General features: G+C 49.9%; 1 long non-coding RNA gene across 1 annotated transcript; it reads right to left on the reverse strand.

The window, feature by feature from the left end:
* Positions 1-564: 564 nt before the first annotated feature.
* Positions 565-1614, reverse strand: LOC140698547 (uncharacterized). The gene is made up of 2 exons (XR_012076367.1): positions 1423-1614; positions 565-1326 (listed from the first exon to the last, which is right to left on the reverse strand). It is a non-coding gene; the product is annotated as an uncharacterized lncRNA (long non-coding RNA).
* Between the last annotated feature and the right edge of the window lie 3623 nt (positions 1615-5237).

Genomic DNA, 5237 nt, shown 5'->3' on the forward strand with positions numbered 1-5237 from the left:
GTTGTTTGGAGAGACTAATAAAATTATCAGCACCTGGAAGAGCTGTTAAGGACAGAGAGAGAAGGCGTCGATCACCAACATCAGGGATGAAAAAGCAGCTAAAGCCGCAAATTCTGTAGATATCGGGACGATGATAACAGACTGTTTGGACGACTTTAAGGCAATACATTTGAAAATGTAAGTGAAAGGAATGAAATCTTTGAAAAGCATGACTTACCACAACACGCACAAGAATAAACAGAAGATCTAAATAGTCCTGTGTATGTTTAAGAAATTGAACGTATAGTTTGAAACCGTCATACAAAGAGAATTCCAGGCCCAGAGGGGCTTCACTTGTGGTTTTTACCAAATAGTTAAGGGATAAAAGTAGATCAATCCTACAAAAACTCTTCCAAAATGGAATAACGCTTTCCAATTCATTTCACGAGGCTAGCATGATCCTGAAGACAAAATCTGACAAAGACGTTAGAAGAAAAAATTATAGAATAATGTCTCTTATGAACATAAAAGCAAAAAAATCCAAACTAAATGTTAGCAAATAAAACCCAGCCGTACATGTAAAGGTACCACATCATGGCCAAGTAGGCTTTATTTCAGGAATGAAAGGTTGAACTGACATTTGGAAGTCTGACCAATCTACTGACCACGTTAACTTAATAAAAAAGCCATACGATCTTCTCAACCCGTGTGTAAGAGGCAGCTGGCAAAGTCAGCAGGTGTTTCAATCAACATGCTCTGCAGACGAATCTGTATACAGAAAGCAGCTGTATTTCTATGCACAGCAGCAAAATATCAGAAAATGAACATTTTAAATATATTTACTGTAGAATTACAAATAACAAGAAAAAAATTTGCTGAGTATCTATAAAGAAAAATACAACATGTCGCTGTGGGAACCGGAAAAAGATTATTTAAAAAAATAAAAAGGAGGGTTGTACCACGTTCATGGACTGTAACGGTCATTAAATCAGCACGTCGTCTGCCCCAGACTGACTGACAAGGTCAGTGTGACCCCACACGGCATCTCTGGTTCTTTCTATACCTTGAAAAACTTGCTCTGAAATTTATGTGGAAATGCAGAGGCACAAGATTACCAAGACCAGAGGCAGGCAAGCTTTCCTGGTAAAGGGACAGATGGCAGTTATCTCAGGCCTCGTGGCCCAGACCGTCCCTGTCGCAACTGCCCGTGCCGGCCACGGTCGCCGGAGGGCAGCCACGAGCCGCGTGGGGCTGAGGGCGAGCGGCTGCTCTCCAGCCAAGCTTCACTCATCACACCGCTTGTTAGTTCTGCTGCCCACAGTCTGCCAACTCCTGGTCAAGATAATCCTGAAAAAGAAGGAAAAAGTGGGAGGATTTACACTGCAGGGTATCGAGGCATAAAATCACAGCATGGGGACGGTGTGGTATTGATGCAGAACAGACCAGCGGAATAAAAGTCCACGAACAAACGCACACGTGGGCACCGGATCTACGACAGAAGTGGCCTTGCTGAGCTCACAGGCAGGCGTTGGTCCTTTCGTTAACCCGGGTGAGCAGGCTCTTTCTAAATGTCGCCTCCGAGCCTAACCGGTCTACTGCGCCGCCTGCGCGTGAGCAGCCCCCGGCGCGGGCCTGTGGTCGGCGGCCGAGAGCCGAAGCCCGCGGCGGGGAGGCCGTGGCCCCCGGCGGAGGCGTCGCGCTCTGCGAGCAGCCGGATCCCGGCCACGGCCACAAGCAGCAGCACCTTGTGTGCGTCGTGAGCCGCACGTGCACGTGGGCGCAAGAGCTGCCCGCCGCGCGCGCGGCCGGACGTCCGGGACTCGGCCCGGCCTCGTGCGCTTTGCCGGGCGCCCGGGCGGCGTGCTGCGCAGGACGCCGGCGCGCCTGTTCTGCGGTCTGCCCTGAAACGACCCGAACGAAGTACAGCATCTCTCCACGCGAGGTCTGCGCTGGCACGCGCCCGAGGGCGGGCTCCTCCAGAGGCCTCGCACGCACCCGGCTGCTCCTGTCCGGCTGCCCTGTCGTCCCCTAGGACGCGTGTCTCAGACGCCGCGTGCAGCTGAGCCACCTGGGATTCCTACTCAAGTGCCGGGTCGGACCCGGTGAGTTGGGGCTGGGCGCTGAGCTGCTCCGTCTCTAACAGGCTCCCCAGTGGTGCCGGCGTGACAGCTGAGGGACCACACTCAGAAGTCTCCAGGCCCGCACGGCGGAACTCCATCCGAATGCCTCCCACCCTGGAACTGTGTGCGGCCCCACGGCTGCCGTGGCGACACAAGCCTGTGGCTCAAAATAGCAGGACCGTGCTCTGTCGTAATTCTGGGGACCAGGAGCCCCAAATCAGCAACCCTGGGCTGGAAGCGGGGTGTCAGCAGGGCCGCACCCCCGCCCTCCAGAGGTTCTGCAGGGGAAGCCTTTCCTTGTCTCTTCCAGCCTTTGCTGGCGGCTTATATGCCGTGGCACAGAAGGAACCAGTCCTGCCGACACCTTGATCTAAGACCCAGAAGACTTATTTCAGACTTTTGACGGCCAGAGCTGCAAGGGAATAAATCTGTGCTGCATTAAGCCACTGAGCGTGTGACAGTTTGTTATACTGGCAATAGGAAACTGACACACCCGCAGACCCAGGCTGCAGCCTCGGGCTTTATGGATAGAGTTCCCCGGGGACCTTAGGACAGAGCCAGCGCAGAAGCCCATGTCATGACCAGGGCTCACACAGAGGTCATGCTGGGGAGGGGGCCACAGCCGGCCTGTGGCGGCCCTGGCCTGTGGCCCCCATGTGCTCAGCCGCAGGTCTGAGTCTGGGAGCAACGTGGAGTGCAGCGTCACCCTGGGCGCTGGGGGCAGCGGTGGAGTATGAGCAGGGCGGTCAGGAGGGAACAGGCCCAGCCCAACAGCCATCATGGTTCGAGGGAGTCTGGGAGAGTCAGAGCAGTGTCAGACTGATGGGGAGACACCTGAGGATGACGGTGGTCCTTGCCTCAGAACTGGCCTGGCCCTCGGCAGAGGCCTGGGCCTGGAGGTGAGATTCCAGTAGACCCGGCCGAGGGAGGCAGCCCGCCAGTGCGACAGGTGCCGGCCAGCTGTTTCGTGACTACAGAGAGGTGGTTGCAGAGACTTCAGAACAGTTAAGAGATGCCGTTTTCCTTAAATCTTGGGGCTAGAATTTGTAAGTGTTCTGTGAAGATCACTTTCCTTGACCTGAGGGGATGGTGTTTTTGGTCCTTGATTAGAAATTCTAAATTTAGAAAATACTTTATGCCTAAAAAATGTAGTAAAAGTGTGGTGATACATGACTTTCGCATGAACTTGCAACTGTAGACTCCTGAAAGGAAAGGCCTGTGTACCCTTTACATCCTCCCCGAGCCTGCGTGCTTGGCGCACAGCAGTAGCACTGCCGTCCTCCTTGTCACTGCGTGGTGAATCGTCCTCCTCGTCCTCACCACGTAGCAAACGGTCCTCCTCGTCCCAGAGTCATGGTAAGGCCCCGAAGGAGTAATGCACTCCAGAATGCTTGCAATTTCTCCAAGGAGCCATGTTTTCTTTCCCTTCCAGCTTTGGAAATGTTGCTCCCTTACCTGGGAAACTCCATCTCCTTCAGATCCTAGCCCCACATACTCCAGAACGTCCTTTGGGGTCCCCCAGACTAAGTTCATTAACCTCTCCCACATACTTGCACAGTGTTTCATACTGGAGTTCGTTACCTAGATCAAAAACTCCATGCAACAAGAGCTTGTGTCATTGTTTAATCACTTTTCCATCCTAGGTTCATGCCATCTGGTGCATGCTTAATAAATATTTATAAAGGGGGTCACTGAAGCACCATACAAAAGTAAGTATATAGCGATTGTTTTACAAACAAACCCTCAGTCGTAATTATTGGGAAGCATTGCCGTACAGACTTGCCTATGTCAAAATCACCTCCACCATGAACCTACCCTTCTACTTGAAATATCTTCCGTTTGACTTCTGGTTTGGGTACCGTGGTTGCTCTGGGACCACAGCATCATAGTTTGCATGACATGTGCCTTAGGGTTAGGAGGTGCCCTGGCTTCCATTGTACGTCAGTTCCCCTATGCTGGTTCCCCAAATAGAACTTCGAGCTTATGCCGCATGGTCAATATTTTATTTTATTTATTTATTTATTTGTTTGTTTGTTTGTTTAGGTTTTCTGGTTTTCAGTTTTATTTATTTTCTACCCACTGTTGGATATGAGGATTTAGTTATCTTTCACACCTTTCCTCAGACTCCCACTGCAGACATGCAATTCCCCCCTCCTGTCCTCCTATAGGTTTTATCTAACTGTAGTGAAATAAATATCCGTGTTTACATTCTTTAAAATATGTAAATGTTATTTACAAGTAAACCACATAGTATATGACCGCTGCATTCCTTCTGGGAACAGATTTTTGTTTTCGCTGAAGTTATCGATTGCCTTTGGTTTTTGTTTCCTTCTCCGTGCATCTCACTAATAATCCCGGTTCCCCTACTTGCCCAGATGTCTTCTGGCACGTGAGGCAGTGGGGGGGGGGGGCTCAACTTCATCTTCTTGAAGAAGTCCATCCAGAGCCTTCTCTATTCAGAGTCACAGTCGGGCATCCTTCTGCCTCCCCTCCCCATCATCCTGGACCCTCCCACTTTCTGCTGTTAGATCTCATCTCCTGCACTCCTTGACTTCCTCTCTTGTTTTGTTTTCCTCTTCACATGGACCTCATCTTTAACAAAGTTCCCAAGGAAAAGGTCCATAATAGTTAAAAGAACATTTCTGAATACAGTGCATCTGAAAACATCTTCTCTGTGCGTTCAGTCTTAATTTAGGCTTACGCTGTTTATAGAACCCTAGGAATCATTGGGTTTTCTCAGAATTTTGAAGTTATTCCTTCTAGCCTCTCTTGTTAACAGCCCTGTGGTCCAAAGCCATTTTGATTATTGATATTTTGCAGAGCAACTACTCTCCTCTTCTCTCAGGAAATGGGTGGGATTCCCACCCCCACCCCACCCCTCAACCCTCACTTTTCTTTTCCTCTTGATTTGGGTTTTGGGAATCTCTAAAAAAATCTTTTGAAAAGTCCAGTTGCTAAGTACTAATTAGGTGGACATTTTACTGAGGAAACTCAAGTCCTTCCAGTGTGGGAATGTTTCTTCCATTATTTCATTCGATGCTCTTCTTTCCACTTTCTCTTCTTTCTCTCTGGAGTTGCTGTCATTTGGATGTTGCGTCTCCAGGGCTGGAACTCAGGTTTCTTGGTTTATTTGTTTGT

Source organism: Vicugna pacos, chromosome 9 (genome assembly GCF_048564905.1).
Source record: "Vicugna pacos chromosome 9, VicPac4, whole genome shotgun sequence".
NCBI lineage: Eukaryota > Metazoa > Chordata > Mammalia > Artiodactyla > Camelidae > Vicugna > Vicugna pacos.